This window comes from Sphaeramia orbicularis, chromosome 4, assembly GCF_902148855.1.
Source record: "Sphaeramia orbicularis chromosome 4, fSphaOr1.1, whole genome shotgun sequence".
Lineage (NCBI taxonomy): Eukaryota > Metazoa > Chordata > Actinopteri > Kurtiformes > Apogonidae > Sphaeramia > Sphaeramia orbicularis.
In genome coordinates, this window is record NC_043960.1 from 55,120,017 (window position 1) to 55,133,253 (window position 13,237).

General features: G+C 40.5%; 2 long non-coding RNA genes and 1 pseudogene across 2 annotated transcripts in view; 1 reads left to right on the top strand and 2 right to left on the bottom strand.

The window, feature by feature from the left end:
* The window catches only part of LOC115418075 (uncharacterized), an 11,299-nt gene extending 9,110 nt beyond the window's left edge, over positions 1 to 2,189 (top strand). The window contains exon 2 of the long non-coding RNA XR_003935249.1: positions 2,033 to 2,189. This is a non-coding gene — a long non-coding RNA (uncharacterized LOC115418075). The remainder of the gene's footprint in view (positions 1 to 2,032) is intronic.
* A 1,533-nt stretch (positions 2,190 to 3,722) lies between these two features.
* LOC115417618 (interferon-induced protein with tetratricopeptide repeats 1-like) lies at positions 3,723 to 6,331 on the bottom strand (annotated as a pseudogene).
* Position 6,332: 1 nt separating this feature from the next.
* On the bottom strand, positions 6,333 to 12,826 carry LOC115418073 (uncharacterized). Its single transcript, XR_003935247.1, has 3 exons — positions 12,634 to 12,826; positions 12,091 to 12,169; positions 6,333 to 6,354 (listed from the first exon to the last, which is right to left on the bottom strand). It is a non-coding gene; the product is annotated as an uncharacterized LOC115418073 (long non-coding RNA).
* Positions 12,827 to 13,237: the final 411 nt, after the last annotated feature.

Consider the following 13,237-nt stretch of genomic DNA (forward strand, 5'->3'; position numbering starts at 1 on the left):
CCCAAGGCTCCATCCTGGGGCCTCTTCAGTTTAACGTCTACATGCTCCCACTGGCACAAGTTATAAAGAACAACAATATTAGCTACCATAGCTACGCAGATGACACACAGATCTATGTCACAATGTCACCCGGAGACCAAGACCCTGTACAGGCTCTCAGTAAATGCATTGAGGAGATTAATGACTGGATGGGCCAAAACTTTCTTTAGCTGAACAAAAACAAAACGGAGGTAATTACCTCCGCCAAGGAGGTGATGTTTTTGCCAGGGTTTGTTTGTTTGTCTGTCTCTTTGTTTGTCTGCCCATTAGTGTGCAACATAACTCAAAAAGTTATGGACAGATTTTGACGAAATTTTCAGGGTTTGTTGGAAATGGGATAAGGAAGAAATGATTAAATTTTGGTGGTGATTGGGGGTGGGGGGGCCCACGGGGGGGCCCATTTCCAACAAACCCTGAAAATTTCATCAAAATCTGTCCATAACTTTTTGAGTTATGTTGCACACTAACGGACAGACAAACAAACAAACCCTGGCAAAACATAACCTCCTTGGCGTGGGGGGGGGCCACTGATCAGCCTTGGCGGAGGTCTGCGCTTTCCAAGTGCTTCTAGTTGTCTTTGGAATCAAAGAGAAACGACTGCAGGTCACCACAGAGCTTCAGTCTATAGACCTAAAAACCACCAACCAGGCCAGAAATCTGGGTGTAGTGATGGACTCAGACCTAAATTTTGAAAAACACATCAAGGCAGTCACAAAATCAACCAACTATCACCTTAAGAACATTTCAAGGATAAAAGATCTGATGTCTCAGCAAGGACCTGGAAAAACTAGTCCATGCATTCATCTTCAGTCGGCTCAATTATTGTAACAGTGTCTTTACAGGTCGACCTAAAAAATCCATTAGACAACTGCAGCTCATTCAGAACTCTGCTGCTAGAGTCCTCACTAAGACCAGAAAAGTGGACCACAGTAGTCCAACTCTGAGGTCCTTCCACTGGCTGCCTGTTCGTCAGAGGATAGACTTTAAAGTTCTGTTGCCGGTCTATAAAGCTCTGAATGGTTTAGGACCTAAATCCATCAGTGACCTCCTGATCCAGTATGAACCTACCAGACCCCTCAGGTCATCTGGATCCGGTCTGTTGTCAGCTCCCAGAGTCAGAACCAGACATGGAGAAGCTGTGTTCAGCTTCTATGCTCCACATGTCTGGAACAAACTCCCAGAAAACCTCAGATCAGCTGAAACAGTTTATTTACATCCAGGTTAAAGACCCACCTGTTCTCGGCTGCATTTGAATAGAGTTTGCATTCTTTTAAGTTTTTATCTGTTTTATCTGTTTATCTGTTTTATCAATTTTCTGATTTTGTTGTTTTGTTTGTTTGTCTGTTTGTTTCTCTCATGCCTACACTTTTTGTTGCTTCTGCTGTAATGTTTTTAATGTTTTATGTAAAGCACTTTGAATTGTCTTGTACATGAAATGTGCTGTAGAAATAAACCTGCCTTGCCTTGTTTTGCTGCGTTTACCTCCATCTGACCAATGATTGGAACTGAATTATGTGAAATTTATCAGACTCCTATGTTTGGAGGGTGGTCCTGTAGAGGGTCATACGGCCCCTCCCCTCCGACTCATCAAGAATCAGGACACCCTTACCCATTCACATGAACACGCAAACTGGAGGGAGGGGGAGGGGCCAAGGGGTGAAATGGGTTGGGCCTACATGAACTGTTACGGCTGAAGGAGTGAATCTGTTCTAGTCTGTGAACAGACGCTGATGTTCAGTTCTACTGGGATGATGTTCATGTGCAATTATCGTCTGTTCTTTGATGTTGCAGGAGTTCAAAGAAAAGCCACAAGAAGAGTCGAAAAGGAAGCGAGTGACCGTCCTGGGCTCCTCCTCCTTCTCCTCCTTCTCCTCCTCCCTCCTCCTCCTTCTCCTCCTCCATCCTTCTTCTCCTCCTTCAGTCATGTCTTATGAACATCTGAACTGTGTTTTGCTAAGTTTTGAGGCGATGTGGATCCGTGGAGCTGGTCCAGGTCCAGGTCTCTGCCTGGGGTTGAACCTCCTCATGTGGTGAAAAGCCTCATTCCTTCAGGTAACCTTTGACCTTTGGGATCCAAATATGTAAAAAACCTCAATGTGTGTGAGTTTCCACTGACATGATTTGTATAAAAAAAACCCTGGTTCATTTGACTTTGTTTAATCCAGTTAGTGACTAAAGGAAGACTGACCAGGATCAGACGTCAGCAAAAACCAGGAACAATCATGGATTTGAGTTTTTAGGAATGTAAAAGCCACAGTTTCAAGGACACAGAATCACTTTAATATGTATGGGGTTAGGTTGGTGTCCAAATATTCATATGTATAAGACAGATCTGTGTTCATATTAGTCTGTAGTTGAACATAAATAAATGTGTGTAAACTGTTGAATGAGTTCAGTTGCACATTAAATGTATTATGTGTATTTGATCAGAATATGAATGAATAAGTTTAGACCAGAATTACAAACAGGAAATCCAACTGTACGATTGTTCTTTCTCCATCACGAATATGAATTCACCAACCTGACTCTACTGTCCAAATCCATCACCTCTGATCAAAGACCAGTTGAAAAATTGGATGAATGAATTTTGAAAGTAGAGTTTCAAAATGAAAAAAGAAGAAATGGGAGTGAGCCAAAAACATGTGAGTATGAAATTTATTGAAACCAACAGTTGAACTGAACTAGTGCATTCATCCACAGTTTCAGAGCCCAGCCTTTAACAGATCAAATGTGTGCATAAATGTGGATTCAGAGTCCTTTAGTGTCAGCTGTTCCACTGTTGGGACCTCCTGATGGAAAAGGATCCAAAGCTTTGTCTATTTGAACATGGTCAGATTGTTGAGCTGCAGAAACCATGCCTTTGGGAACGCACCATCACTGCTGAGTGAGGAGTGTTGATGCTGCTCTCAGAACAGTTCTGTCCGATCCTTTTCCACTAGGCAGTTCAGTTTCAGAACCAGGGGCTAACAGACCTTTTAAAACCAGAAGTAAAATGATGAAGACGATGGCCTGAGTTCCTTATTTGTCTATTTAACATGAAGATCTGTTTTCCCAGCTCAATGAAAAAGGTCAAATATGTGAGGACGTTCCTTAAAGGCCTTGGACCATGACACCAGTCCACGTAGGGGTGGGCCATAGGGCAAAAACACAAAACAATCTCGATTATTTTAAATTTTCCCGATAACGATAATCTGACGATATCCTTTAAATGTGACTTTCTTTTTTTTTTTTTTTTTTACCAAAATTGCTGTAAAACTCTACTTTCTTACCAGGACATCTATGGACAGACACAGCGTTTCAGAACAACAGCTCTTGTTTGCTTTTTAAAGTGCTTCATACATCTCATGCAAAACATTGGGGGGGGGGGGGGGGTTATATGTGTGGGGGTGCGGTCCATAACTAATGTAACTAATGCTGGCATGAAACAACTGAAACATACATTCTTTCTACATCCAACTCCTGGTTCTGTTCCGCTCTTATTCAGCAGATCTTACGCCAAAAGTTCACACCTTCTAACCTGTATCCACTGGACCCCCTCCACTGCTCTATAGCCCCCCACAAATGCTCAGGCCCATGAATTTGTCTCATTTACACCCTTAAAACTGGAAAACTACACATCGTCAAATCAACATTTACGATATTATCATAGGCGATATATATCACCCACCTCTAGTCCAACAGCTTCAGGAAACATGGTCACTGATACCCAGCTGAGGGGGGTTGATGGACTCCTCCAGGTTCTCCAGAAACACTCCGATCTCTCCACAACATTCTGTTCCGGCCTCTCCTTCTAGTGTTCTCTAAGATTCTGATGCTGTTTGTTCTATGAAAGGACTCATGCGGTATCTCTGCAGCCTTCATGTGATACCTCAGGGATTTGTTGTAGTGCTGACGATCAAAATGCAGATAATTTGCATATCGGCTGTACAGCATCTGTCTGTCTGCAGGTTCCAGGTCACGTTGTAGAAGGTTCTTGTAGATCTCCTCAGCTTCAGGCAGACTGTGATTGGACTTGGCATAAACGTAGGCGAGGTCCAGTTCTTTCACCAGACAAGAATCAGGGTAGAGATGGATGACTTCTTTCAGCAGACTGACTGCTCTGTCGATAGTACTTTGATTTACGGCACCATCCCTGTGAGACGTTATCTTCCATTTATAACAGAGCGCTGCACATCTTTTCAGGTAACGATTATCAGGCTGTTGTAGCAGAGCCTCTTCTGCCAAATCCATGGCTTCATCATCAGACATAATTCTTCTGTAAAGTCTCAGAATGGCCTTCATCCGTTGTAGCTGCTGACAGGATTCACCAGTATCTTTGCTGCCAGCTTGCGAGCCTCATCCTTCACGTCTTCTTCTTGTCCGCACGTCGACTGAGATACCGAACAGCGAGGTACAGGTTCTCAGGGTCTTGTTCTTTGGCCATCTTCATTTTTGTCCAGGATCTCATCATCCAGTGCTGGTATCACTGTGTTTGTGAGCGCTCACTAAGCTAACACCTGGCTGGTGCACCACTCCACCCTGTCCGGCTGTATCTTGATGGCCTTCCCAAACAATTCTACAGCCAGAAGCTTCCTGATTTATTAGACTTCATCAGGGTCCAGGCTTTTTCAGCACTGACCTCTGGGTGGAGTTGGTCCTGCGATGGAGATGGATGTTTTAGTCCTGAGGGCATCAACTTTGGACAGGTAAGACTCACTTTGTGCTTGGTCTCCCAGGTGATGGTACAGCCAGGCCAGGTTCCCATAGTTCACCACCAACCAACGGCCCCTCATCAGAGTCGCTGCGTTCTGATCTGATGAAAGGTCTCAGCAGCTCTGGTGAAGAACTGCAGGGCCTCTTGGACCAGGCCCAGCTGGTGGTGGATGTAGCCCTGAAGGTTGTAATGTGGCCCAGCCACATGTTTCCCTCCTCGGTACCGATGTCCATCAGCTGGTCTCTGAGCCTGAAGAGCTTGGATCTGTTGGGATCCAGATCCCAGGTGAAGTGACACTCCAGGACTTCCAGTCTGGACTCCATTGGCGACAACCCTATCTCTTCGCACACTGTGTTCCAGCTTCCCCTTTTAAATTGCTCCAAATCTTTGATACTGTTCTGTCTGTAAAAGGACTCATGTGATATTTCTGCTGCCTTCTTTTGATATTCTCTAGCTCTGTGACTGTCCTGTCGATCACACTTCAAATATTTTCCATACTGGTTGTACAGCAACTGTCTGTCTGCAGGTTCAAGGTTCACGTTGTAGAAGATTCTGTAGATCTCCTCAGCTTTAGGCAGACTGTGATTGGATTTGGCATAAATATTGGCCGAGGTCCCAGTTCTTTCAGCAGACAAGAATCAGGGTAAAGATGGATGACTTCTTTCAGCAGACTGACTGCTCTGTCTAGCATGGTTTCATTACGGTACTATCCCTGTAAAACACGATCTTCCATTTATAAACAGAGCGCTGCACATCTTTTCAGGTAACGATTATCAGGATGTTGTAGCAGAGCCTCTTCTGCCCAAATCCATGGCTTCATCAACAGACACACTTCTTCTGTAAAGTCTCAGAATGGCCTTCATCCCGTTGTAGCTGCCCGACAGGATTCAACCAGTATCTTTGCTGCCAGCTCACGAGCCTCATCCTTCATGTCTTCCCCTTTCTTTGCACACGGCTCCAGGACACTGAACCAGCGAGCGTACAGGTTCTCAGGATCTCGTTCTTTGGCAATCTTCATTTTGTCCAGGATCTCATCATCCAGTGCTGTATCACTGTGTTGTGAGCACTCACTAAAGCTAACACCTGGCTGGTGCACCACTCCCCCCTGTCCGGCTGTATCTTGATGGCCTCCTGAAACAAATCTACAGCCAGAAGCTTCTTGTCTTTACTTGAACTTAATCAGGGTCCAGGCTTTTTCAGCCACCGACCTCCGGGTGGAGCTGGTCCTGCGATGGAGTGGATGCTTAGTCTTGAGGGCATCAACTTTGGACAGGTAAGACTCATTGTGCTTGGTCTCCCAGGTGATGGTTACAGCAAGGCCAGGTTCCCATAGTTCACCACCAACCAGGGCCCCTCATCAGAGTTGCTGGTTCTGATCTGATGAAAGGTCTCTGCAGCTCTGGTGAAGAACTGCAGGGCCTCTTGGACCAGGGCCCAGCTGGTGGTGGATGTAGCCCTGAAGGTTGTAAATGTGGCCCAGCCACATGTTTCCCTCCTCAGGTACCGATATCCATCAGCTTGTCTCTGAGACGTAAGAAGTTGGCTCTGCTAGGATCCAGATCCCCAGGTGAAGTGACACTCCAGGACCTCCAGTCCTGGACTCCACTGATGAAGGAGCAGCACTGATGGACCGACAAAAACAACACAATAAAACCTAACTGTAAATACAGGGGGCTTCAACTCTTATAGTTATTTGAAGTTCAACTGGACTAGGGTTGGTTCTTGAAAGTTTCATCTCATCCAGGAGACCCATCAGTTCAATTTTGCTGGTGGTGAGCTAATACCAACTTCTGATCCATCTTTAGAGAGCCACCGCTTTACAGTCAGACCAACGCCACGTTTCCACTACCTGGTACCGGCTCAACTCGACTCGGCCTTTTTGCGTTTCCATTACGTTAAAGCACCTGAAACCTGGTACCCAGTACTAGTTTTTTGGTATCACCTCCGCCGAGGTTTCCAGGACTGGGGACCAGATACTCAAAGGGACATGTAAACACTGCAGACCACTGATTAGTCAGAGCTGTCTCTGTGACTGTTTTACAAAAAACAGTTACCAGAAGGTGACAGTAAAATATGTCGGTATGTTAATCCACATGATGAGAGTCTATAAAATCTACACACATGGTCTGTAGAGAAGATTCAGTCTTTGGTGGCCAACGTAAAATTCAGCATGAGCTTGACGAGACAATATGCAACAAGGTGAGTTTATCAGTAACTCTCTGAGCAGATACACGAAGTAACGTGCCGTATCACTATGACGACCAGGTACTGTAAAGTCAGTAGTATCCTGTAATGGAAATGGTCTCCAGGAATAGGGCCTGGTACCCGAGTTGAGTTGAGCTTTCACGTGGTGGAAAGGCGGTACAACAGACCCAGGGGCTGAATCCATCCGACTACATGGACTATGGTGGCTCCACTAACCACCTCCATCCAGCCTCCACCACTGAACAAACCCAAGCTTGATAATAACAAGGGTTGGATTTCTGAAGGCTTTTCAAGGCACCCTAAAGCACTTTATGGGACATAAACAATACTGCAGTAAACAAAAAGTTATAAAGGTAATCAACGGATGTCAAAGGGATTGCAGAATGTTTGTAAAAAGCAAAAACCACTTATATAGAGAATTATAAAACATAGAACTAAAGAAGCGAAAATAAATGCAAGAAGTATAAAAATAAGTTAAGTAATATCATGAGGAATTGTGAAAGGATTATTATCTTAAATATAGACAATAATAAACATAACATAAAGGGCATATGGATATATTAAACAGTATGATTAGAAATAAATCCAGACATATTGATTGATCCACAGTATTTTATAGCACATGATAAGATTATAAAGAACATGGTTGACATAGTCAACAAAATTTAATGAATTTTTTTGTAATATTGGACCCCGAATTTAACAAAGGACATTCAATACGGATTCAGAAGCAACCAATCTACATCACACGCTTTCGTGAATTAACTGAGGAAAACCACTAATTCCACAGATAAAAGAAACGTGCTGTTGGGGTATTCATCGATCTACAAAAAAAAGCATTTTACACACTGTAAATCATGATAAATATTAATCAATAACTGGAACAATATGAAATTAGAGGACTGGCATCTGAGTGGTTTGAAAAGTTATTTAAGAAACAGAAAGAGTGGTCAAAATGGGAAACAACCAGTCAAGATGTTTGGACATCGTGTGTGGGGTTCCTCAGGGGTCAGTGTTGGGTCCGAAACTGTTTATCATTTTTATCAATGACATATGTAAGACATCACAAATACTCAAATTCATTTTTTGCTGATGACACAAACATAATCGGTTCAAGTGACAATTTACAGCAACTTCTGGACACTATCACTTCAGAATTCATCAAAATCAAAAACTGGTTTGAGAAAAAACAAGCTGTCACTAAATCTGAGTAAGACAAAAATGATGGTATTTGGTAACAGAAAAATAAATCGTCAAGTACAGGTACAGATAGAGGGTGTTGATTTGGAAAGAGTACACGAAACCAAATTCCTTGGGGTGATAATAAACGACATGATTTGCTGGAAGTCTCACATTAAATACATCTGCACTAAAATATCTAGAAGCATCTCTGTAATGCCAAAGCAAGACACTTTTTAGATACAAATCACTCCACACACTGTTTTGTCCCTGGTTTTACCCTATCTAAGTTACTGCACAGAGGTGTGGGGCAGTACATAGAAAAGTGCACTAGATCCATGATTCATTCTGCAAAAAAGAGCTATCAGAATAACTCACAATGTAGGGTATCGTGAACACACCAATCTACTATTTGTAAAGTCTAAAATAATTCAATTTAATGATATGGTTAAATTCCAAACAGCACAATTTCTGTACAAAGCCAAAAATAATCTATTACCAAACCATTTACAGAAAATGTTTCAGGAAAGAGAGGGAGGGTTTAAATGAAGGGAAATGACAAATTTTAAGATACAAAGAGGTCGAACCACGAAGAAAAGATTCTGTTTATCAAATAATGGTGTAAGACTATGGAACAGACTGAGTGTGGAGCTAAAACAATGTCCAAACATCAAACAGTTTAAAAACAGACAAATGATTTTTACAAAATACAGAGAGGAAAGAGCATGGGGGGGGGGGGGCTTTGCCACAAATGTGCTGATAATATCCAGTTTATATATGGATATATGAATATATTACTATTATATAGGACAATACAGAAATTTTATGTATTTATATTATATATGTATATGTGTTTTTGTTAGTTTTTTTTGTTTGTTTGTTTTGTTTTTGTTCTTTTAGTTTTTATTAATATCTGGTAGGAAAAGTTATAAATGGGTATTATCACATTAGTGTATATAGGAAAATGTGTGATATTGTTACATATTATTGTTGTTGTTATTATTATATTAGTAGTAGTAGTAGTATTACTAGTAGTAGTAGTAATATTCATATAAAAATAATTGCTATATAGGGATTATAAGGAATAGAAATTGGGGGTAGGAGTACATGAGTTTACTTCTTCCTACTCCTTTCGAGCATGTATAATATCATTTCATTTGTTTTATTATTACTATTATTATCACTATCACTATTATTATTATTATTATTATTATTATTATTAATTATTATTATATTTATTTTTTATTTACTATTACTGTTATTATTCATTTATTTATATTGTTGTTTGTTTACTTATCAATCATTTATGCACCAGAACTTATATTTTGTTGGTTGATTTTTGTTTTGATTTCACTGTCTACATGCTCAAAATAAAGATTTCATTCATTCATTCATTCATTCATTCATTCATTGATATATAAATAATTCCATATATGAAGAACACATTCAACACAGTGGAACTCTAAACGTATAAAGTCACTGTTTATATTTTAACATATTAACACGGAATGATACATGACTGTTTATATGCCATTATTTATAATACATGTACACTGGGTTTGGTATAAACATGCATCTTCATCTGTTCAGAGGATGAAGATAATGATGATGATGATGATGACAGGACTGATAGAGAGCAGAGATAATATGTAAATAAAGGTATAAGACAAACTGATCAGTAACTGTCAACCAGGTGTTCAACACAGTCTGGACACTGACCATATTGAGAATATTATTCATATTAATACCAAGTGCGAGGAGCTTGCAGTGTTCTTCAAGGACAAAATAAGTTCAATCAGACCCAGCATTAATTCCACCACATTAACAGATGCTGTCTGCAGTCCCTGTACTGTGACCATGGGAAAATTCACCTGCATAACATCAGCAGAACTCTACCGAACTGTCAGGGAATGTAACTCCTCAACCTCATGTGTCGATCCAATTCCCACTGCATTCTTTAAGAGAATATTTGACAGCGTCTCAGATCATTTACTCCAAATCATAAACAATCTCTTCATACTGGTATCTTTCCAGATGCCTTCAAAACAGCTGTTATCAAACCCTTACTAAAGAAACCTAACCTTGACAGTAACGCTATGACCAGTTTTCGTCCTATATCTAATCTCCCGTTCATAGGCAAAGTACTGGAAAAGATAGTCTCTGCTCAAATAAATCACTATCTCAAAGAGAATAACATCTTAGAGGAATTCCAATCAGGCTTCAGGGCTGGTCATAGCACTGAGACCGCCCTCACCAAAATAATCAGTGACCTCAGGCTCAACTCTGATGCCAACAAGGTCTCAATCCTGGTCCTCCTTGACCTAAGTGCTGCATTTGATACAATTGATCATGACATCCTGATTAATCGGCTAGAAAAGCTCGTAGGTTCTCTGACAGTGTACTACAGTGGTTCAAAACGTATATTAAGGGAAGACAGTACTACGTCAGGCTTGGAGATCACGTGTCAAACACACATGATACATGCTATGGGGTTCCACAAGGGAGCTGCCTGGGTCCACTACTATTCTCCTTATATATGCTACCACTTGGAGATATCATCAGAAAACATAATGTTAGCTTCCATAGCTACGCGGACGACACACAAATATACATCTCCGCAGAACCCAATGACGTGACAGCCATCCATTCCATTACAAACTGCCTCACAGCAATGAATCAGTGGATGTGCAGGAACTTTCTGAAACTGAATGAGGAAAAAACTGAAATCCTGCTTGTTGGCCCAAAAGCAAAAAGGGAAATGCTGATGAGTAGGATGGGCAAACTCACTTCCTGGATCAAACCAGAAGTGACAAGTCTGGGAGTCATTATAGACTCAGACTTAAACTTTAAGTCCCACATAAAGAAAGTCACTAAAACGTCATTCTTCCACCTCAGAAACATAGCCAAAGTAATGCCGGTTATAAATCGAAAGGATGCTGAAAAACTGGTCCATGCTTTTATCTCCAGCAGACTGGACTACTGTAATGCACTCCTTACAGGTCTCCCAAAAAGCAGCACAGACAGACTTCAGCTGATTCAGAACTCTGCAGCTAGGTTATTAACCAAAACCAAGAAGAGAGAGCACATTACTCCAGTGTTGGTTTCCCTGCACTGGCTACCGGTAACCTACAGAATTGATTTTAAGATACTACTCCTCACGTATAAAGCTCTAAATGGAACCGGACCAAGTTACATTGCAAACTCACTGATCAATTATGTACAAACTAGAACACTGAGGTCATCAAACGCAGGTTTAGCGACTCCCAGAAATATTACAAAGAAAATGGGGGACGCAGCCTTTACTAACTATGCACCAAAGTTATGGAATACAATTCCAAAAGACATTAGAGAAGCCAGTTCACTGAATATAGTTAAAACCAAATTAAAAACATTTTTATTCTCATTAGCCTTTGAAAGGAGATAAAAATGGGGTCACAATTCAGGAACCAGGAATGTGCGGTTTTTCATTTTTATTTTATTTTATTGTATTTCTGTTTTTATTTTTTATTTTACTGTATTTCAAATTTCATCTTATTTCTTGCACTTCAAAAATTCTATGTATAATCAAATATTTTAATGTGCGCTGCTTTTATTTTTATTTTATTGTATTTCTCTCACATTTCATCTTATTTCTTGCACTTCAAAAATTCTATGCATAATCAAATATTTTAATGTGCGCTGTTTTTATATTTATTTTATTTTATTGTATTTCTAATCAAATCTAAATGTATTTTAATATTGTATTTTTTTCAATCAATGTGAAGCACTTTGGGCTACAATTTCTGTATGAAAGGTGCTATACAAATAAAGTTTATTATTATTATTATATTATTATTATTATTATATTATTTCTATAATATAATAATAATAATAATAAAATATAATAATATGATAATATTGATAATAAAAACCATATCGATATTAATAATCACATTGATTATTAATAATCTTATTGATAATTAAACAGAACTCACCTCATGTTGGACCTTGGTCTGTAGAAGTCTGTTTCAGCTCATGTATCTGCTTCTGCTTCAGGACTCATCCATTCAGCGTCTGGAAGAGTTCAAACACAAACCATCATCTGTGAACTTCAACCCAGTATCAACCTTTTTTACAACATGACAGAACCAACAGTACTGACAGTACTGACGGAACCAGAGACCCAACAGTACTGACAGAACCGAGAGAACCGACAAACGAGAGAACTGACATCTACTCTGACACCCACTGTATATAAATATGTATCGGCCTATATATAACTTCACCTATATAAAGTAGAACTGTCATATATACATGTAGAACTATCACATTTATAAATATAGAAGTCTCACATATACATATATATACACGTAGAACTATCATATATATATATATATATATATATATAGATATAGAGAGAGAGAGAGAGAGAGAGAGAACTATCATATGTACATGTAGAATTATCATAAATATAGAACTATCATATATAGAAACATACAACTATTCTAGTCCATGTAGAACTCTTCTATGAACTCTACCTTTAACAGATCAGGTCGGTGCCGGTGACAGAAGGTGCGGAGCGGCACAAGATCCACGTCATCATGAACCCACACAGAACAACAGAACCAACAGAACCAACAGAACCAACAGAACCATAAGATAAAAGAAGGACAAACTGAAGGAATCACGAACCGACAGACGACATGAATCCGGTTCGTTCAGTCACAGACAGAGTTTAGTTTAGTTTCATTTCAGTCGAAACTGAACCTGAGGCTCCGGTCACATGTTTCCGGTAGAAAAGCCGCAGGTTTGTCTTGGATGGTTTCTATGGTGACAACACGGACACGCCCACCGGCAACGACGGTCACGCCCACTGACAATGACGGTTTCTGAAAACTCCAGTGATTTTATGTTTATAAACAGACCTGGGACTGACCCCCATGAGACCAGACCAGATGAGACCAACATTAGACTACACCAGATAAGACCAACATTAGACCAGACCCAAGACCAGACCAGATCAGACCCCCATTAGACCAGACCACATCAGATCCCCATTAGACAAGACCACATCACAAAACCAGACCAGATCAGACCCCCAATAGACCAGACCATCAGACCACCATTAGACCAGATCATCAG